A 23,623-nucleotide genomic window follows, 5' to 3' on the forward strand; every position below is an offset into this window, starting at 1 on the left:
ATTCACACTATTGGTTCAGAAGGACCAAACATGCAGGCGACTCAGAGTGTGGGAAACCCCTTCTGGCATCTTTTGGGCCATGGTTGTGGACTTTGCTGGCGGCCCCAGTTTTGGGTGGACTGGAGCTCCTGGCTCCAATGCACAGCCCCACCCAGGCTGCTGTAGGGACACCGCTTCCATGTAGCTAGTGGTCTCACCATACAACAAGGGGCTGCTCCGGCATTGGTAAAATGCCGGTCACCTGGAAAAATTGCTCCTAACTGGAGCCTTAATTATTTAAATTAGCTGCCTGTCTCCAGTCAATATGCATCCCAGCCCGTCTTTTTGAAGCTTCCCCAGTGGCAGGATTGGATTCGTGGTAGCCGGGGGAGGGTTGCCAGAACATGGCTCACTGCTATTTACCTGGCGTAACCCCCCTACCTCTTCATGCCTCCAAGCTGGTCATCCCCAGGCCAGGAAAACAGCCTGTAGTCTTAGTCCTTAAAGCACTCGATATAATCTGATGGTTTGAGATCCAATAGCTGGATAAAAATGGAAACCACTATCTTGATATAATGGGGCTGGAAGAAACTCAGATTAAAGCATGGTCCTGATATTTATGTAGAGCCCAGCAATGCTAATTTTGTAGCGGTACTAATTATGTAGCAGCACTTGGCACCAGTGACATTAAGTGGAAAGAAGTCCCAGTTTTCAGCAGTGACTACTGTACCATCATAAATATATGGATGAAATCAACTGAAGAGCTGTTAGACTTGTGTCTCTCATGCGGCTGCTCCATGAAGAACCTGGCAAAATTATTCAGTAATATCTTGAAATCTTTGACTATATCACTGCATGGACATGCTGTTGCAGCTTTTCATCTTGTGCTCATTAGGACAGACACAAGAATGCCAAATTTCAAAGAGAACAATAATTTATACTGCATGAGAAAAGGGGCACTGATTATTCACTTGTGTAGTAGGCAGAGCGTCTTTTTGGCTTGATGGCAGCATCCTGTTAGTGGAAAATGTAACGTGGTATATGAATTTCAGTGCCAGTGTGATGCCAGGTACATAAACTGTACATCCCAATGACTGGTGGATCGTTACAAACTGCACGTCCCTTTGGCTATTCACAATAGGCAGAGTACTGACTTTACTCAACCAACCCATACTTAAAAAACTCAGAACATAATGTCTAACATTAGATCTGAGTGTGCTAAGAATTACACTAACAACCAATTTATGATTATCAGCCAGGCTCGCAATGTAGTTCTCTGCTTTCTAGAAGCTACATGTATTAATATGCAGGGACCTGTCCTCTGCAAACAAAAGGAATACATCCATTGCACCTTTTCTGAATAAACAAAAGCATGGGAGAACAATTGCCCCCTGGTACATTCATCATGGCAAAGTCTTGACCAATCGGAGCCCACTTGCTAACCAATCAGCACCCCTTTTCTCATGCAGTTTAAATTGGTGTTCCCTTCGAAATTTGGCATTCTTGTGTCTGTCCTGATGAGTGCAAGATGAAAAGCTTCAACAGCATGTCTCTTTTTCTCAGCAATACTCGACTTCATAGTCTCATCTCTTTCAAAGAAGACGAGCCCAATTTAGCCACCCTCAACTTTCCTCAATTCTTAAATCAATGAATAACTTTAAAACTCCTGTAATCCTCTTTGACATTGTGTGGCTGAACATAGTTTAAGTGGATACAAACCAGTTATCCATCCTTCATGATCTGGAGAACTGTGACGGGATTGGAGTCACTTTTCAACAATTTGCTCATTTGTAACTGTAACAATGAAACTTTTTTTTACTCTTCATTTGAAGTATGACAAAGGACCAGGAAGTAAAATATTAAAGGTAGATTTCCCTCCAAAACTGGAGCTTAGCAAGAGGGTGGAAGCCCTAATGACAAAATCAGGCACAATTCGCTCACAATTTCCAGCATTTAAATTGAATGGGTGGAAAATTGTTACCAACTCTTGCCTCTGCCCCAACAATCTCCAGCACTGAAGGGCAAAATCCTACCCCTTAATACTGCAAACAAAGTCTCCGTAATTAAAATACAAGCTATTTTTTATAGAATTATTTGTAGTGAAGATCATTTTGCTTCATTGTAACAATACCCTTAATTTCCTAATGAAAAGCAGATTTGAATAGATTAAAAAAGACAACATAAGCCGTTTCATGAATCAATTCAGCAAAGAATAACTTTTTTAAAAACTTTTTTTTGTGGTTAAGGCGACCATTGTCCAGTTGGTCATTTCTGCCCCCCTGGTAGTATTCAGCCATTGCCATGTCCTGCTGGGCAATACACAGACATCATACAGAGCTTCATATGCCATTCCTGTCCTCCTGGGCATTATTGTCCTCCAAAATCTTCCACCCCAAAGGTAAGAATCAAAGTATAATGTGCTTAAATTGTTGGGAAATTATGTATCTCCATTTAAGGGAGGAATGCATGTCTATTGTGAATGTACAATGATTAGTGTCTGTAATAGCAGAAGAAACAGCTTTCTGCATTTCTGAGGAAGATGTGAATAATATATGGATATGACATGAGGCGAATTTAAGCTATTACCCTACACTGCACTTTCACCTGGTCTTACAACATTCTTGTCAGTAATTATTTTTGTTCTCTATCTGTCTTCAGTTTTCAAACACTTTTCATCACCTGGTTAGGTCCATTTGACCCAACCGAACATCTGACTGAAAGGTCAGGCAACAATCTGCAGTAACATTTACATAGCATTGCTCCATAGTTGGCCACTGGGGAGATGTATGTTAACTGATGTCTGTTAAGAATATGAACATTTTTTGGAATGGGAAAAGGCCTTAAGCCAATAAGTCCATCATTTTTAGGAGTCCAAGCCCACTTTACCTGCCTTCTTAGATTATTTATTAATCCTTTCTCTTTGCAGAAGAACATTCAATTATGTCTTGAATCCATGCTTAATTTTTTTTCTTCAGTAGCATTTATAATTAAATTACCTTTTGGGTGAAAACATTCTGTCTGACTTTCCTACTTATTCCTAGCTTGCTAACTTTAACTTGAATACTATTGAAAAATAGATATTTTTTATCAAAGTTTTTCTCTTCCCACTTCTGCACTCTCTTCTCATACAGTTTAAATTGTTGTTCCTTTTACATTTGGTACTCTTGTAATTTGTCCTGATGAGTGCAAGATGAAAAACTTCAACAGAAAATATCCCTTTTTTCAGCAGTACAAGTTCTGTATTACCAAAGGACTATTAACTTTAACTTGTCAGCATGTCTCCCTTGAATATCAGCACCAACAATAGATCAGCTAGTCACTCAGCTCATTGCTCATTTCTATGTGAAATTTTACCTAGATAACGACTGTTAGCTTATTTGACAGTCACTGTGTGTGAAGTGTTTTGTAGAAAGGCGTTATATAAATGCAAGCAATTTTTCTCCTTGACTCCCTTAGTATTTGAATCCTTTACAATGTTAGACAATTTGCTTGCATCAATTTTATCAATTTACTTCATTATCTTGGCAAATTCAATGTTATCAGTTCCAGGTCTCCTCTTTTCCAAAGAAGACAAGCCTGCTTAACTTCTTAAAACTTTCCTCTTTTTTGTGTAAATTGCCAGAGTTTGAAGTATTTTTATTTCCAATCTTAGTTGAAGAAGTGTGAGATTACTTGCTTTAATTCATTAATTACCTCTTTACCCAAACTAGTGGTTTTCTGACATTTCTGGCAGTAGAAGTAGAAGAGGTTGAATAATATGAGGATGAATTTTGAATTTGTGCAGGAAAGTGGAGTTGAAACATATGATCAGCTATGATCATATTGAATGACAGAGCAGACTCGATGGGCCATGTAGTCTACTGCTGTTCCTAATTCTTGTGTTCTTGTATACCTAAGCAGGTGTATCAGATTTCTAAACACTAAAGATCTTTATTTCTCTGTGCCCTGATATAGATGTGTCCTGTGGGATTTTATTGTCCAGTTGGTTCAAGTGATGTACTGAAACCTTGCCCTCGCGGGACCTTTGGAGATCAGACAGGCCTGATAAACTCTTCAGATTGTAAACCTTGCTCCCCAGGTTACTATTGTGACCGACAAAATGCAACATCAGTAACAGGTACTTAAAACGAACCATTAATACCCTCCTCTTGTTGTAATGTGCCTTTAAGGGATTGTAGCATGACATCACTCAAAGGTAGCATGTCATGTGACCCAGGTTTAGTTTCAGTTTTGCTTTCAAGCAGAGCACAAGACATGCAACTCTGCTGCTGGTGTCTCCAAGCATTATACCCACGTGTATCTGTTCACATGCGCCTAGTCTCAATAAATGAACCCACAGTGTGTTTACACAATCCCTTATGAGAGGTTGGTGCCTTCTTTCATTGTTAAAACATGACACCCCTGCCCAAACCTGTGTATGTTTGGAATTAGTATGCCTTCAAAATTTAATAGTACAGAACTGGGGAGCACATTTGTTGGAAACATTCTCCTTTCCTATTCAAGAACTAGATTTAAGCATAATGGGATGAACGTCATTACATTTTGATAGTTTTTCCTTGTGTCTCTATATCTATGTTTCTTTGTCTCTTTTAATCTTTGCAAAATTAGTTTGGGGTATTTTCAAATCAGTGCCTGTTGAAATCATGTCAACTATACAACTGTACTCTCAATTTTGAATCAGCATCTGCCCTAAAATGACATTCTCCGGGGGATCAACTTGATGCTAATTCAGCAGTTGTTCCAGTTGATTTAACTCAACAAACACCATTCCTTTTAAACCAAGTAGATATTAATTGCAAGGTTAGCATATAAACAAACTGAACCACTTTATATATATCCAGAGATGCCCAGTTAGACCAACAGTCATTAGTTTTAGAGTAGAATTATGATGTATCAGGCATTATGGGATGTTAAGCTTTAAAGTATAGAACATGCCTTGGTTGTAAAGCCCTTAGCACTTCAGGAAATAGCCTTTTATTTGCACTGCTTTAATTCTGAAAAATTTGCATAATAAGGAATTGTGGAATTTGGTAAAATGTTACATTTCTCTTGCAGATCTCTGTGCTTCAGGATATTATTGTCGTTCTGGGTCTGATTCTAAGGAGCCGACAGGTGATCACAGAGGAGATGCTGGTGTATGCCATCCTGGGTACTACTGTCCACTCGGTAAGACATTCAACGGTTCGTAGGAACATAATTCCATCACTTTTCTCCACCACTTTCTCTTGTGTTTGTGGCCATACAGCAATTTTCACAAGCAAATCGAGCTCTTTATCAAGCGAAACCTGCATCTTTAATTTGTTGCTTTATACTGATTAATGTAAATAATTGATGAAATGGATGTAGTAAACTGCTATACTTTTAACTTGCTTCCATTTCTTGTTATATCAGTTTCTTTTGAACATCAACATTTGCCGGTAAAATGTTAACTGGGACTTTGGCCCATGTTTAAAATGCCATGAATGCTGCCCTGTTTCATTATCTGTGACTAAGCCCAGCTCTGGATATCCTACCAACAGTGAAGTTCAGTAACTTTTTTTAGAACAGGAGGCAGGATTATTTGATACAAAAGTGAAACACTGCGGATGCTGAAATTAAAACAAAAAAATGCTGCAAACTCTCGGCAGGTCTGGCAGCATCTTTCAGAGAAAATGGAGTTAATGTTTCAGATCGATGATGACCTTTCATCAGAAATCGTAGACCTGAAAAGTCAACTCTGTTTCTCTCTCCACAGATGCTGCTAGACCTGCTGAGTATTTCCAACATTTTCTGTTTTTATTTTGGGATTACTTGATACTAATATTTATTTTATTTGTATGAAAAGTGTGATTGAGAGTTTTTTCTGCAGGAACTGCAAATCCCATTGCATGTCCAGTGGGCACATTCAGCAATCTTCCACAGCTCCGGTCTCTGGATGAATGTCAGCCGTGTTTACAGGGTAAAGTATATTCATGATGCGTGGCTACAGCCAAATTCGTATTCTGGTAAATAACTTGCATGGTTGTTGCATCAAATTATCACACGCTATAATAAAAAATATTCACTGACAGGCCTGCAGTAAGTCAATGTCAGACTTTCCTGGTGTTATAAATGTGGCTCAGCCTTTCAGACCAGCCTTCAGAATGCTTTACATAACAGTAGCTTTTGAGGCTAACAGCATTGCATCTTTCTATATATTCATGCCACGTGTATTCAGTTTGCTGTCTCTTACTTTCTTTGTCTTGTTACGGCTTCCGTGTCAGAACACTTGGGGAGGGGGGGTGTGAGAACAATTGGGGGGGTGGGGGGCAGGGAAAAATTCTTCCAAATACAGATACATTTTGTATTGGTGCTGTCAGTGATTGAGTGCGGAGTGTTTTTTTGGGGTCAGGAGCAGCATTATGAGATGCAGAGTACAGATCCATCTATTTCACACAGCAATGCACCTTAACTCCAAACAGCTCTGTTCCTGATACCTGTCAGACTCAGGGTTCCAGTTTAATGTCCTTTAGGGGTAATTTTGTGTCACAATGAACCAATGTCTTGAAGAAACTGGGTTGATGCCACATAAACAGATTCTACATAGGACCCTTGGAGCTGGTAGTGTGAGAGCACTGTCACTGCATCATTTTCAGCCAGGTTAGAAAAGATGACAGGACAGTGCCACCACCCTGATGCCACTCATTACTCCATGAAACGTTGCATTCATCTTAATGGCTGCCTTATAGACGAGTGACAGAAAACAGCTTAATTCACATTAAGATGTTGTTTAAAAGCTAGAACTTTTATTTGAGACTACATATGGGCCACTCTGATTGGATTGAAAGTGTGTTATATATTGTATTTGTTTAGCTGACATAAACCCATCAAAGGTGAAAATGCATTTTTTTTTAATTGGGGTGAGGGGGAGTAATTTAATCTTCTGTTTCCAATTATAATAATGAGTACAGCATGATATACAGGTCGATTTTAATCTCACTTGCCCAGCAGACAGTTAAAATAAAACTACTTTCTTAGACTCACTCTGATCCTGATCCTTTCCAACTGTTTGTAATGTTAAACTGAAGAGTTTTGTGGGTGGATGAGCCCCACCCTCCAAAAGCAGCTGAGAGCTTTGTATATTTTATACAAGTCTATACAAGTTTATACAAGGTAACTAGGACCACAATGCAATTTTAACCAGGACCTAAGCGGGGAAGCCACTGTCACTGTGAGGTAAAAACAGGCTGCAGCTGGTCTGAAAACAGGAATAGGCCCATTAGTATGTGTAAAGATTTTCTATCTGGGACCTGAAGGATTCCCAACCTCGCCATTCCTTCTTGAAAGCCACTGCATGGACAACCAAAGGCCATCTCATCTTTGCCTGGTAGCAGCCATTTTGTGCCACCTTTATGGTTAGGCTGCTTCCTTGTTCAAACTGGTCTACCTTAAACAACAGGGTACACACACAAAACCTTTGTAACGTTGCAATGTCAGGTATTTATTAAGACCCCATGCTCATTGATTCTTCTATGAGTGCCCCCCATGCAGTTACACGTTAATCCAAATTTTTTTGTTTTGTCATTACATTTCATGCATATGATCAATAAATCAGCAGATACACATGCAAGCGACAGTATACTCAATAGTGGCTAATCAAAGATACCGACACACGGCTAAAATACATGTTATCCTTCTCAATCCCTTCCAGTTATTATATAACCATGGTTACATTGCCTTACTTAGCTCAGTATCATTTCTCATTAACATCAGTGATCAGGCATATTCCAGATCACTTCAGACATTACTGAGAACTTACTTTCAGACATTATATCATCCTCTTTACCTGTGAAGATGCCTGTGCCCTGCTTCTCATACATAATGGATGGCTTACAATCCTATATCCGGCAGAAAGCTGTTTTAACTCATTATACCGCTGGTCCTAATTTAATGTGAGGGCTGGTCCTACAGGCTGCCCAGGACATTGAGGTACTCGGGTAGTGTGGACTCTCATTCCCATATCCACGCCCAGAAAGAAATGAGCTGATGCAATTTAAATGTGGCCTAGTGATTGAAAACACCCCAGTGTTGCCTCTGTCAAGTGGAAATAACTTGCCGGAGTGGTTCCTGCTGAAAACAAACTCAACATTAAAATTCACCCCTTACCATTAAACGATTGGAATGCAGATTATAAATGACATGTATTTATTCTTGCAAATAGGCTATTACTGCAACCGAGTGGCCCTTACAACCCCTGTGGGGCTCTGTGAGGCTGGATTCTATTGTATGATGGGATCGAACTCATCCAGACCAGCACAGGTAAACTTGCACAAGTGATTATTTAGAAATGTGAACGTCAAAGCACAAGGATTAGGCTATTACTAAATGGAAATTTAACAAGTGATAGTGTTTAGATCTCCAATCGCACTAACAAGAGCAGTTAGATCATTAATAACATGAGTTGTACGACTATACAAAATGGAGCAGATGCCTATCCTCAAAGCAAAAGCTGCGAAACACACACCTAATATTCCAGCAGAGCTGGATTTTCATTTGCCCATGGGGGTGAGGTTGGGTGCGGGCGGGCTTTGAAAATGGCATTCCCAGATGGCATGTCCATCTTACGTCATCTCCAGAACGCCTTGCAATTTTCAACACGATGGAGAGGGGCAACCAGCAACCCGCTCATCTCCAATTAACTGCCTGTTAATCTCCCTGAGGAACTTGTTAACGGGCTAGGGAGGGATAGAAGGAATTGTTCAAGGGTTAAGTGAGTGGGCAAAGATCTGGCAAATGGAGTATAATGTGGGAAAATGTGAAATGGTCCATTTTGGCAGGAAGAATGAAAAAGAAGTATATTATCTAAATGGTGAGAGATTGCAGAGCTCTGAAATGCAGAGGAATCTGGGTGTCCTAGTGCATGAATCGCAAAAGATTAGTTTGCAAGTACAGGAAGTAAATAGGAAAGCTAATAGAATGTTATTGTTTATTGCAGGGGAATTGAATACAAAAGTAGGAAGGTTATATTCAGTTATACAGGGCATTGGTGAGACCACATCTGGAATACTTTGTACAGTATTGGTTTTATTTAAGGAAAAATGTAAACACATTGGAAACAGTTTAGAGAAGGTTTACTGGACTAATACCTGGAATAGGAGGAAAGGTTGGATAGTTATGCTTGTATCCACTGGAGTTTAGAAGAATAAGAGGCGACTTAATCGAAATATATAAAATCCTGTAGGGGTCTTGACAGGGTGGAGGTGGCGAGGATGTTTCCTTCTGTGGGAGAATCTGGAACTAGGGGTCACTGTTCAAAAATAAGAGGTTGCCCATTTAAGACGAGATGAGGAGAATTTTTTCCTCTTGAGGGTCATGAGTCTTTGGCACTCTCCTTCTGAAAAGATGGTGCAAGCAGAGTCTTTGAATATTTTAAAGACAGAAGTAGATAAATTCTTGATGAGCAAGGGGCTGACAGGTTATCCGGCATAGACGGGAATGTTGGGTTGAGGTTACAATCAGATCAGCCATGACCTTATTGAATAATGGAGCAGACTCGAGGTGCCGATTGGCCTATTCCTGTCCCTAATTCATATGTTCATATGTATGTACAGCTGAGGACAGGAAGAGTGAAAGAGCTGGGGCACATTAGTGCACAGCTGTCAGGAGAACAGTGGTATATATTGTTGCTGCTGATTTAAACTTTTAAGAAGAAAGGGAAATTCTAACTGAGGTGCTCAAGGGAGTTGCCAACACTTGAGCAGAGCAGATCAATAATTTTATGACTGACCTTTTGGACACTGGCCCTCTGCTCTCCTGTCTGTTCTTTCCTCTAAGGCGCTGGCAAGCCCAATCATGGCTGTTGTTTGCCTTGGAGATTCTTTCTCCAGAGCCAATTCCTACCTCCAATCAAACACTAATTGGGTGCTGGGCTCAACTCTAAAAATAGCATTGTGTCAGCAACATAGATGCAGCACCAAGTCGACACCCAGAAGTGATCTGGGCATCGGGTTTCCAAGCCCAGGTTGAAAATGAAACCCATAAGAGCAAAATTATTTCATTTAACCCTCAAGTCTCTTCCACCATTCAAGAAGTTTATGGCTGATCAGCTGTGGCTGAACTCCATATACTTGCCTTTTCCCCATATCCCTTAATACCTTTAATTAACAAAAATCTATCAATCTCAAATGAATTGCTATTTGCGAAAGTGAGCTCCAACTTCCATCATGTAGAATTGTTTCTTAACTTTGCTCCTGAAAGATTTGGATTTGATTTTTAGACTATGCCTCCCAGTCCTGGACTGCCACAGCCCAACCAACAGAAATAGTTTAATTTTCTCTCGACCCTATCAGCTCCCTTTACTATCTTGAAATCACCCTTCCTTAGAACCATAGAACACTACAGCACAGAAAAACAGGCCATTCGGCCCTTCTAGTCTGTGCCGAAATATTATTCCGCTATTTCCAGTGACCTGCACCCAGTCCATTACCCCCCAGACCTCTCCCATCCATGTATCTATCCAATTTATTCTTAGAACTTAAGAGTGAGCCCACATTTATCACATCAGATGGCAGCTCATTCCACACTCTCACCACTCTCTGAGTGAAGAAGTTCCCCCTAATGTTCCCCCTCAACCTTTCCACTTTCATCCTAAAGCCATGTCCTCTCGTATTTATTTCTCCTAATCTAAGTGGAAAGAGCCTACTCGCATTTACTCTGTCTATACCCCTCATAATTTTGTAAACTTCTATCAAATCTCCCCTCATCCTTCTGTGCTCCAAGGAATAAAGTCCTAACCTGTTTAATCTTTCCCTGTAACTCAACTCCTGAAGACCCGGCAACATCCTAGTAAATCTTCTCTGCACTCTCTCAATCTTACTGATATCCTTCCTGTAGTTAGGCGACCAGAACTGCACACAATACTCCAAAGTTGATGAAAGGGGGAGGAGTGGCATTACTAGTCAGGGAAAATATCACAGCTGTGCATAGACAGGACAGCCCGGAGGGCTCGTCTACAGAGGCCATATGGGTGGAGCTGAGGAATGGGAAAGGTGTGACCACACTAATAGGGTTGTATTATAGACCGCCCAATAGTCAAAGAGAATTGGAGGAGCAAATCTGTAGAGAGATAGCAGAGCGATGTAAGAAACAGAAAGTTGTGATAGTAGGAGATCTTAACTTTCCACATATTGACTGGGACTCCCATACTGTGAAAGGGCTGGATGGTTTGGAGTTTGTCAAATGTGTTCAGGAAAGTTTTCTAAATCAATATATAGAGGTACCAACGAGAGAGGATGCAATACTTGATCTCCTATTAGGGAACCAGACAGGTCAGGTGACAGAAGTATGTGTAGGCGAACATTTTGGGTCCAGTGACCACAATGTCATTAGTTTTAAGTTAACTATGGATAAGGATAAGTCTGGTCCTCGAGTTGAGATTCTAAATTGGAGAAAGGCCAATTTTATGGAAATGAGAAAGGATCTAGGAAGAGTGGATTGGGATAAGTTGTTTTCTGGCAAGGATGTGTTCAGTAAGCGGAAGGCATTCAAAGGTGAAATTTTGAGAGTGCAGAGTTTGCATGTTCCTGTCAGGATTAAAGGCAAAGTTAACAGGCATAGGGAACCTTGGTTTTCAAGGGATATTGGCGATCTGGTTAAGAAGAAGAGAGAGGTGTATAGCAGGTATAGGCAACAAGGAGCAAATGAGGTACTTGTAGAGTATAGAAAATGTAAGAAAATACTAAAGAAGGAAATCAGGAAGGCAAAAAGAAGACATGAGGTTGCTTTGGCAGATAATGTGAAGGTAAACCCGAAGGGTTTCTACAAGTATATTAAGAGTAAAAGGATAGTAAGGGACACAATTGGTCCCCTTGAAGATCAGAGTGGTCGTCTGTGTGGAGCCTCACGAGATGGGGGAGATCTTAAACAGTTTTTTTGCATCAGTATTTACTCCGGAAACTGGCATAGTGTATAAGGAAGGAAGGGAAACAAGCAATAGTGTCATGGAACATATAGAGATAAAGATATCATCTTTATCACGTCTGAAACAACGGAACCCCGGAACATTGAGCTGCCAGTCCTGCCCCTCCTGCAACCAAGTCTCACTAATAGCAATAATGTCGTAATCCAACGTGCCAATCCACCCCTAAGCTCATCTGCCTTTCCGACAATACTCCTTGCATTGAAATAGATGCACCTGAGAACATTTCTACCATGTACAAACCCTTGATTTCTGTCTAGACATGCATTCCTCACTTGACCTTTATCCTCCTCCACCTCAATATATCTGATGTAACACTCTGGTTCCCTTCCCCCTGCAAATCTAGTTTAAACCCCCCGGAGCAGCACTAGCAAACCTACCCGCAAGGATGTTAGTCCCCCTTTATTTATTAGGTTTGTTCCTTAACCTAATAAATTCCAGAGGACACAACCCTAGTTTGTGTAATCATCTCTCGTAATTTAACCCTAGTGAGTCCAGCTAACATTTTAGTAAGTCTACACTGCACTGCCTTCAAGGTCAATATTTTCTTCCTAACATGTAATGCCCAAAACTGAACATAGTATTCCAGGAGTGGTCTAATTAGTTTTTGTAGACCTAAAGCATGACTTCTACCCACTTGTATTCTAGTCCTTTAGCTATAAAGGCCAGTATTCTATGAGTCTTTCTGATTATTTCCTAAACCTGTCTATGGCATTTTATGGAACCATGTACATGAATTCCTAAGTCTCTTTGGATCTCCAAGTTTCCAATATTTTGCCATCTCTGATCTGTTCTTTTCAGACCCAATGTGAATGACATCACACTTGCCTACATTAAAATCCATGTTACCACAATTCTGCCTGATACTTAATCTATTAATATTTCTTTATAATTTTATGCCTCCATCTGAACTGCTTACAATGCTATCATGTGTCACCAGTAAACTTGGCTTTCTATCCCTTCAACTAAATTGTTAATAAATGCAGTAAATAGTCAAGGCATCAACTGGAGAGAATTTTTATATAAGAATTAATAATGAGAAAATTCAGTGATTAAAGAGCTTGGAGATGATTGATGCTGACACAGATCTTTTTAAAATCACGGTCATAATGACAGAAATAAGAGATAAAGGTAGAGAACATGACAATTGTCATGATGTAAATCAGTAATGAAAAGAATCAGCCTGGAGAAGAGACAAAGGGCAGAATTTTCCATTTGCCGGTCGGGTGGGCAGCCGAATGCCGCTGCCGAAACAGCCCGCGCCGCCATTTTCCGCGGGCAGGCGGGTTAGCGACTCCCGTGGAGAACGGGAAATAGTCACAGGGTCGGGCCGCCTCAGACAGCCGGTTCCTGTATAAAGAGTGGCCAGGCAGCCTGCTCGAGACAGTGCACCATGGCCACTCAGGGGGCGAGGGAAGGAGATCTGGTTCCAGAGGAGCATGAGCAGGAGGAGGGGGGCAGGCCGCAGGATAGGCCAGCTGGGGGCCACTGTACCCCCCCCAATTCTCTGATGCCTGCCTTGCTGTCCTCCTCCAAGAGGTATCCATCCATCGGCACCTGCTGTATGAGAGGATGGGAGGAGGAGGGCCCCCCATATCACCAGCCAGGCCTGGGAGGAGGTGGGTGATGCTGTCAGTGCCCATGATGCTGTGCAGCGCACTGGCACCCAGTGCTGAAAAAGATTCAATGATTTGCTGCGCTCTGGAAGGGTGAGTACCATGTTGGCCTTGGCCATTTGACCCAGCAGGTAGCCTTAGCCTTTGAGCACCCCCCCCCCCCCCCACACCATGTCTTGCTGTCGTTACTGCACTGGGCATTTGGTACATGCTGGGTGGGTAAATGGGTACTGCCCATGCTTACATCAGCCTTAGTGGTTGAGGAGAAGATGGGCTCTGCCTGCAGCACATGTTGGTGTTTGTGGCATTTGAACAGTCTGGGGGCAACCTGGAGCGGAGGCAGCTAGACACCTACCCAGAACTCCAACACATGTCTTATTGATGGTGATGAGATGGTGGAAGGGGAGCCTCAAGGTGTCGTGGCCAAGTGCCATCTGCTGGCCTCAGTGCCACACCTAGTTGTGCCTCCTTGTCATGGGCGCTAAGACCCGTGTGTTATTCAAAGTGATGGACGCCGAATGTGCCCAAAGTTGGGGGAGGGGGTTGGGAGCTGCCATACTATCTTCTGGGGACTGATCACCAGTAGTGTGGGCAGGAGCCGCTGGAGGCCTCAGATGGGCCACTGTGGTTGGGGTGCAGCGTGCGCCTGCAGAGTACATGAGCGATCAGCCCCAATAAATCCTCTTCTCTGTTTTGCAGGCAAAAAGTCACCACAATGCCCGGGAGTGCCAGAGGACTGGAGGTGGACACGCCCTCCTCCAGCACCTGACAACTTTTGAAGAGCTGGGGAGAAGGCAGGAGGCTGGGCCAGCAGGTGTCAGCGAGGCTGGGGTCCAGCGGGCAGGTATTTGAGGACCACAGTCCCATCCACTCTGTCTGCCCACCATCCAAAGCACTGATGGTTGCTGCAATCGTTAATGCAGCAACACTGCTCATTCACTGACTGAGACACTCTGACGTGTGGGTCATACACAAAGGTCCCTTGTCCCCTTGAGAATTCGTGTCTCCACCACCTTCCAAAGTCACCTTATTCCATTTGTAACCACTATCACCATGGCCTAACATACCATGGCATCGCTGCTGCACGGCCAAAGAATTTTTGTATCTTAGGGGTTTTGGGACCTCCACCACCCTTTCAGCCGGTGCGTCCCACATTACCCTGTCCACAGGCTCCTTAGCACCTCATCTGTGAACCTCATGACACTCAACTTAAATAAATGCCACCACGTTAGTCATCCCTGCGCCAAGGGGAAATGTTGCCTTCTGTCCACCCGTTCTATGCCCCTCATAACGGTATGAAGGTCAATAATGTGACCTGTCAATCTCCTGTGCTCCATGGCAAATGTCACAAGTGTTTGCAATGTTTCCTCATCACTCCAACTCTCCAGGCCAACATGCATCCAGGTCAGGAACCTCTGCACTCTCCCCACTCCAATGGTACATAACATGCCATGCAGCATTCCTGAGGCCATCTGACCAGCCTGTCTGCATGTGCAGTCAATGTTTGGGGCTCCTCTTGACTCTTTTTCATTCCAACAATGTTCGTCTCCTTAGGGTCTTGAAGGGTGAGCGACTTATGAGGCTGGGGGGGAAAGGAATGAACTGATCACCAGTAGTGTGGGCAGGAGCCGCTGGAGGCCTCAGATGGGCCACTGTGGTTGGGGTGCAGCGTGCGCCTGCAGAGTACATGAGCGATCAGCCCCAATAAATCCTCTTCTCTGTTTTGCAGGCAAAAAGTCACCACAGTGCCCGGGAGTGCCAGAGGACTGGAGGTGGACACGCCCTCCTCCAGCACCTGACAACTTTTGAAGAGCTGGGGAGAAGGCAGGAGGCTGGGCCAGCAGGTGTCAGCGAGGCTGGGGTCCAGCGGGCAGGTATTTGAGGACCACAGTCCCATCCACTCTGTCTGCCCACCATCCAAAGCACTGATGGTTGCTGCAATCGTTAATGCAGCAACACTGCTCATTCACTGACTGAGACACTCTGACGTGTGGGTCATACACAAAGGTCCCTTGTCCCCTTGTACGCTAGCTGATGCCCTGTCCTTGTTGTTAATTTCAGCATCACCACCAGATCGACATGCCCACAGACACCGCAGCACCCCCCCCCCCCACCCCACCCCCCCCCCACACCTGAGGCCCAACATGTGCAACTTGCGGCTCATCATTTCAGCCAGCCAGGCACCAGCGCAGACACACACACCTCGGCAGGGAAATTCACCATTGGCTAGCGTCCCGGGTCACAGTGGAGAGGGCAAATCACAATCGCTGGAGGAGATGGCAGGGACAGAGAGTGCCGATGGCGCCAGTAGCCGGAGGGCTGCAACGGACCAGGCACATGCTGAGTCTGGCAGTGATGATGGGCCTCTGGAGTTGTCACCAATGCAGCAGCTGCAGGACAAGCAGCAGGAAGCGCGTTTGCATCTGGCAGTGTTGCATGAGGATGTGCTTCAGTTGGTCTCTGTGGTGGAGGAATCCAGGCAGAGTACACGTGAAGGCATGAACCTCAGGACAGAGCTTCAGGCTTCCTCCACTGAGAGATTGGTGACTCTCATGGAGAGGGGGTTCAATCGGATGGAAATACTTCTGATTGGGTTACGCTCTGACCTGCAAGCCCTCACAGCGGTACTGGCCACAGGTGGTCATTCCCAATGTGGGAGATGTTCTGGGCACCAAGTGTTGGTGCCCATGCATCTGCGGTGAGCAAGGAGGTCCAATGTGACCTCACGTCGGCGCAGCAGCTGCCTGTCGTCATTGCGAGCTCCTCTCAGGGCGCTCCGGATGAGGGCAGCAGCTCCTCCGCCCCTCTGCCAGTTAACATTGCTTCCATTGAGGCTGCGACAACTGGGGAGGTGCCAGTTCTGGAACTGGGCGCTCCCTCCCAGGCAGGGCCAGCACAGGCTCCACAGGCCAGAGGATGCCCACTAAGGTCATCAAGGCTAACAGGACAGCAGAGTCAGCAGCTGTCTCACCAGCCACTCCCAGCGATGGGGCAGCATCTAGATGTAGCACCCGCAAACGAAAGCATAAGGCACAATAGGCACTCCACGGGTTTGTCACTGGTGATTTTGTGTTGGCCCTAGATTAGGGAAAAAATAGGTATGTACCTCAGAGCAACGTTTGTGTTTTATTTTGGACTGAATAAAGTCCACTTTTCTGACCATGGCTGAGGGTGTTTCCTTTGTGCTGCATTTATATGTTTCACAGACATCCCATGAGTGTTTGAGTGGACATTGATGTTTCTGTACTAAGCCTTTAGTTGCAGCTGATGAGGTGGGAGATGTAGCACCAAGTGCCACGTGTGGAAGCGCCAGGCAATGCTGCTCCTGCTGATCCATGTGTGTGGAGCCAGCTGAAGGTTCGTTGGATTAAAGTGTCCCGGGTGTCCCTGCCTTCTTGGTGTAGTAGCGGGTCGGCGTGCTGCCCCTCATCATCGCCCTGTGCTTCCTCACCCTCTGAGCCACTGCTGGATTCATCAGGTTGAGCCTCATCCAGTGCATCAAGGTCTTCATCGTCAACTGCATCCCCCCCTTTTCCAGCATAAGATTGTGGAGAGCGCAGCATGCAACCACTATCAGAGAGACACGATCTGGGGGGTACTGGAGTGCGCCCCCTGAGTGGTGCAGCATCGGAAGTGCATCTTGAGAAGACTGATGACTCTCTCCACCACAGCCCTTGTGGAGCCCTGGCTCCTATTGTACCGCTGCTCAGCTTCTGTTCTTGGATGGGGGAGAGGGGTCATGAGTCACCTTCTGAGAGGATAGCCCTTGTCACCCAGCAGCCACCCATCCAGCCGGGCTGGAGCACTGAAGAGCCCCGGCACCTGGGAGTGTCTGAGGATGTAGGTGTCGTGGGAGCTGCCTGGGTACCTTGCACAGACTTGTAGAATCAGCATCCTGTGATCACACACTATCTGCACGTTCATGGAGTGGAAGCCCTTCCTGTTGAAGAAGGCACCGGGCTCACCTGCTGGCGCCTTGATGGCCACATGTGTACAGTCTATAGCACCCTGGACACGGGGGAAGCCAGCAATGGCCGTGAAGCCTCTGGCTCACTGTGTCTGACTTGCCTGGTCCCAGCGGAAGTGGATGAAGGTCAATACCCGTCTGAACAGAGCATCTGTAACCTGCTTGACACAAGTGTGGACAGCTGATTGGGAGACACCACAAAGATCACCCACTGAGCTCTGGAAAGAGCCAGAGGCATAGAAGTGGAGGGCAACTGTGACCTTCAGAGCCACTGGCATGGGGTGTCCACCCACACAGTTAGGGGAGATCTCAGGCCCAATCATCTGACAGATATAGTTGACTGAATCCCTTGACAGATGGAGCCTCCTTCGGCACTGCACCTCAGACATACTGAGGTAGCTGCTTCGCCGCCTGTAAACCCTGGCAGCAGGATAGTGGCGTCTTCTGCGGCCCCTTCCACCTTGGCCCTGCACCCCTTGTGCCTGCGCCTGGTCTCCCAAAGGTGGCTCCCCTGGAGGCTGATTGTCTAGTCCTGGCCTCCTCCTTATTCTATCCCTCCCTTCCTCCTCAGAGGAGCTGCCTCCAGTGGAGAGGTCAGAACCCATATCCCCAGGCTAAATGGAGGCCTCTGGAAAGCTGCAGGCCTGAGAAAGATTCCTGTCTGCAGACTGGTTTCAAAGTACACAAAAAGCACTTGGAAATCGATGAGAACTGCTAACAACCAAACAGGCAACTTTAAAACACTTTCTGCAATTAAAACTTCGTGGGAAAAATGAACAACCCCTCTGAGTCCACATATCCTGACGTTGCATGAGTTTTCTTTAAAAATCGCCAACCCCCCTGCCCGTTGAGCCTGTGCACCAACCCGAAATTTGCACGGGCCCCTCAAAATCCTGGACAATTGGCAAGTTCAGGGCCTTAACGAGGCCTTTAGTTAATGGTGGGCGAGCGCCTCGCTGCTGAGCGCGCCTGCTGGCTGAAATATCGCGATGCCGCGCGCTGATGTTGGCACACACGACATTTTAAGCGCTGACCTATGGGCTCCGCCACCCGCACATCAGCCGGAAAATTCTGGCCAAGGTAGAAAATGAAGATGCAATGTGTTTAGTTATGCTTAAGGAAATACAGGCCTCTTTAAAATACAGGTTCATGTTGAGTCGAGTTAACCTTTCATAAATATTTACTGTGATTTTAAAAGGATGTAGTCAGTTTGTAGGCAATTTAAAAAGGTAATTTTTGTCCGCATCAGGAAGAGGGATGTAAGGTCTATGGAAAAATTATTTTTTCCATTTCAAATGCTCTGTGTCAGCATCAACCACTTTCAAACCCAGTGTACATGCTGAGGAAAGGACCCTCATCCTGCCCAGTCTACAAGTCCAATATTTTCTGTTTGTCACATCACTCGCCCTGTGGATTTTATGAATAAGTTTCTCAATTAATTTTCAATTGGTAATAATTTTGCATGTTGGCAATAGGTCCACTAGCCATTGAGATCAAGTTAGCTGAACTCAACTCACAAAGGACTCTTGCAGCCAACGAAAGAAGAATTTCACCTCATCAGCCTGAGTGAGATTCAAACCCAAAGTCCCACTGGTGAACTGTGTTGATTCAGTGCACCATCCAGTCTCCTTTAGAAGGGTTTTTTTTTAATGTCTTCTTAATTGTTTCTTAAGGCTTCCAACTAATTCAGTAAGAGGTCTTTGAAAATGAAGAACTGTATTCTGTTTGACTTACATCCAGCTAGTATGTTATAAGAATATATTTCATTTATTGGGGTTAACAAGGGATATGAGAAAACAATTTTAACAAAATCTGACAAAAGATTGAGCAAATGAACTGTTTCAAACTACAGACAGAGAATGAAGAAGATCAGTTCTGGGTACAAGAAAGATATAGGAATGAGAAGATTCAACTTATCTCACCAGCTTGTTACAGCCAAATTTTAAGTTGTAATGAGAATAAACTGAGTGTGTTTGATCTTGTAGCTTGGTGACTTGAGAACAATGTTTGGGAGGCTCCTTCAGTTAATTTTACAGAAATTACTTTTAAGAGCACCGTGAATCTGGTGTGCTGATCTTGAGACTCTATTTTCCTGTCAAGTGGGGGAGAATTGTATTCTTTGATCTCTGTAGCCATCTTTGTTGCCTACTTAATCCTCTCCTCTGTCCTTCTGTTAACTAGAATTGAACTCAGCTGGCCAAATATGAGCATTCGCATTACTGCCCTTGACTTAACCTCTTTAATAGCACTCCCAGCTTTCTGGCAGCAGTGGCAATTAATGTGTTACATTATGAAGATATTTTCAGTGATTACTGAGAATGCAGATTTTTCTTCTGCAGTGACATTTCTGTTAATGCTCTTCATTCACTGCTCTGTTTATCGTTATAGCACCTTATATACGTTGATTTTTAATCCTCCCCAACAACATCCCTCTCCACGGTGTACCTAACATTTCCATATGACTTGTTCTTAATCAACTTATGCCTTCTCTTTACAATATCCCTGCTGAAGTTAATATGTATTATTAACTTTCTTTCTGATTGAATCAGCAATAGGATTAAAGTATTGACAATGTTTACTTGCTATAATGCAATTAATGGTTTTATATATGTTTTCTCTTTGGTTAGTGTCATGACTTGACTGTAAACATGAAATTAGCATAATTTACATGTGTAAATATATTACAGATTAAATCTGTAATTCAGCAAAGACCATTTAATATGTTTAACAATTCCAGTTGCTTGTTCTATAGGTAACACATACTGGCGGTCCTTGTCCGCCAGGATATTACTGCATTGAAGGAAGCAGCAGACCACAGCCTTGTCCTGCAGGAACCCACAACCCTTCCTGGGTGCAAAAAGAATGCTTGATCTGTCCTCAAGGCCACTACTGTGAAGCTGAGACTATTAACTCTACAGTCTGTCCCTCAGGTAAAGGATCACTTTCTTAGCGTATTACCAGTTGCACAGTGACCTTGCACCTTCATGGTTGGTATCTGGTGGATTGGGTTTTAAAACCCAATAAGATATCCATATCAATCTGGAAACATAGAAAATTGCAAACAACGGGGAGGATCTTGACCTCGTGCAGTAGTAATAAAGATGAGTTACAGTGAACCAACAACTTACTCTGCCATTCACTTCCAACTTCTCTCTCACCTGTATCTCATATGTTTCTGGTTCTCTCCTCCATTCATATATTTTCTCTCCATCTCCTGAATTTCTTCTCTTCCTCCTCTATTTTATTTCTCCCACTAATTTTCTTTTTTCTCTTCCCCTTTCTCATATCTCTATTTTTACTCTTTTGTCCCATGTGTCATTCCAGCTGTGGATTCGAGCAGCCAACAGCATTGGGTCTCAGGCAAGTGAGAGTCAAGAGCGTGTGGCATTATCCCCACCTACTTTCCCACTAAAGCTCTCAATTCCAGCACCGCTGTATGTTGGGTGGGCAGAAGTTTGGACATGCTTGGGCTCAGCTGCCTTTGTGAACATTCTTTTAAAAGCTGTTTTGGGTTAAACCAAGTACTTCTAGCCCAGCTCTGACAGTAAGTTGCCTACTTGCACCCCATTAAGCCTGCCCCAAGCAAATAAATTAACAATAAATGTCAGTGGTTCACAAAAAATGTTAACAATTTGGATTAGAAATGAAAAGTACTTTGAGTTCTCATCAGATCTTTAAGTTGCAGAATAAACGTGTTCAACAGTTTTAGCAGATAATAAGCCATACTTAACCCGACCTACATCTGTCCAATCTATTTTTCTCAGAGTTCATTTGCCCTATTCATCACCAATGTCCTTCTGGTAGTCGAACACCCAAACCGTGCCCATCTGGACAGTATCAAGATGAGATTGGACAAACGCAATGCAAACCATGTCCATTAGGAAAGTAAGTTCTCAATAAATTAAATATATCATTTTTTACAGACATTCTTATATGTTTACAGTTTTCTGATAAGAGGTAAAACAAATTGATGGGTTTTAAAATGGATCTTGAATGCTGAGGTTGAGGTAGAGGGTTTTATTTCAGAGTTCCCAAGCATTGGGCCTGGGGAGTATACAAACAAGTTCAATGTCTGAGGGAGGTACAGTTAGGAGGATGATGGTGATTGTAACAGTCAAGGAGGTTACAGAAAGAGAAGGGTGAAACCATGGAGAGATTTAAACAATAGGATGGATATTTTAAATTTGAGGCATTAGTGAACCAGAAGCCATTGACCTGTGAACAGTACAAGCAGAAGGATATTGGAGGAGCTGCTTTAGGAAGTCTGGAGGATGATGGTTGGCTCAGACAACGTTGAGATGGCAAAGGCAACGAAGAGGGCATTAGTGGCAAGTGGGCTAAAGTGAAGAGAGGCAGTAATCAAGAAGCTATGGTGTACAAGTTTGGCTCAGTGTTGAAGAAGATACTGAGATTGTTGAGCTATTGAAGTTTGAGCAAAGAGCCAAGAAAGGTAATGGAAATTGAAAAAAACGTAGAGTTTTAGTGGGCGTTGGACAGAGTATTGTTAAGATGAAAAAAAGCTTGTTTATAACATTGATACATTGATTCCAGCTCAGTGGATCCCTGCTGAAGTTTTTATTAGATAAATATAAAATAATGTAGAAATATTGTATGCTATTTAATTTTTATTGTTTGATTGAAATGTGTATCTAAAAAAATCTTCAAATCTTTCAAAGTGTCTCTAGACAGGAAATCAATACAATATATCTTATTTTGTTTTGTTTCAGGTATTGTGACCCACTCCATGTAATTGAACAGAACAGTGAAAGTAAACCTGGCACAGTCCAGCCCATTGACTGTCCGGCCGGACATTACTGCATGAAAGGAATACTGTACCCATGTCCGAAGGGCACTTATAGTAATAAAACTGGCCGATACAGTGCTGAGCAGTGTGAGCCTTGTCCTAGTGGAAAATATTGTGCACTGAAAGGTATTGCTGTTTACTCCTTAATAATTATGAATGAAGTATATTGGCAGTGATATTGCCACCAAAATCCATGTGGTCAGTGGTGTAAATGCACTTTTGTGATTTAAACTAAGCTAAGTTTGTGCTGCCTTCCTAAGGCCTGAGTTTAAGGCCAGAATTCCCCCCCAACCCCCCACGGCAGATGCAGCAGGCCAAACCAAACTTCCATTCACTTTAGTGGGACCGGAAAATCCCACGCTTAAGTTTTGTATCTTTCTCAGCCAAAACAATTTGCTCGGTGCTCATCTCTAATCCTGCTGTATTCAACTTTTTCCAGGAATGAGTGCTTATTCTGGAACCTGTGACCCAGGTTGTGTGTGTTTGATGGGCGCCTCCTCTCCCTGTCCTTCAGATAACATCACTGGGTACAAGTGTCCACCTGGTCATTATTGCCCCCTAGGATCTGGCCGTGGAATTAAATGCCCAGCTGGAACATTTGGCCCTTGGGATGGTCTATATTCTGTGCTAGATTGCATTACCTGTACACCAGGATTCTACTGTGACACGGAAGGTATGTGAAAAAACATTCAAACCACGATCAACCCTGCCTGCCTCTGAGAAATTGATTGTTACCATGTATGATAACAATAGACAAAGGAATTTTCTACAGTCCCATTTTTTTGTTGAAAATGATAACTTTTAAATTGTTCTTATATTAATGCTCGGAATTTCCTGAATTACTGAACCCATAATCTTCTGATGTCGGGCGAATGTGCTCCCACTGAACCAAAGCTGAAATATAGGGCCTGGTTTTAACCTGGTGCAAGAGGATGGGTTTTGAATGAATTAAAGTCAAGCCCATTGTCATTCTTTACTCACAGACTCTTATCCGGGTGTAATTATTCTCATCATGGAAAATGAGGTTGAAATACACCCTGTATCCAACATGCAATGCTGCAGATAGTTGGAGATGTATATATCTCATCATTGATTTATGTATTCACAAGCAGTCATGACATGATATATTCAACTCGTTGTGTAGGCCAATTTCAAACTTTGCATAAAAACTGTGTAAAGCTCAAGTATGGTCCTTTGGATCATATTAACATTTTATTTCTGGGATCGCAATACCAGGACATCTCATCACTCCAGCACTCTGGGGTTCCAACTCTCATTCAATGTAGTTATTTTTGACTGATTTGTTGCTTCCTTAACCAGTT

Source organism: Carcharodon carcharias, chromosome 25 (assembly GCF_017639515.1).
Source record: "Carcharodon carcharias isolate sCarCar2 chromosome 25, sCarCar2.pri, whole genome shotgun sequence".
NCBI classification, from domain to species: Eukaryota; Metazoa; Chordata; class Chondrichthyes; order Lamniformes; family Lamnidae; genus Carcharodon; species Carcharodon carcharias.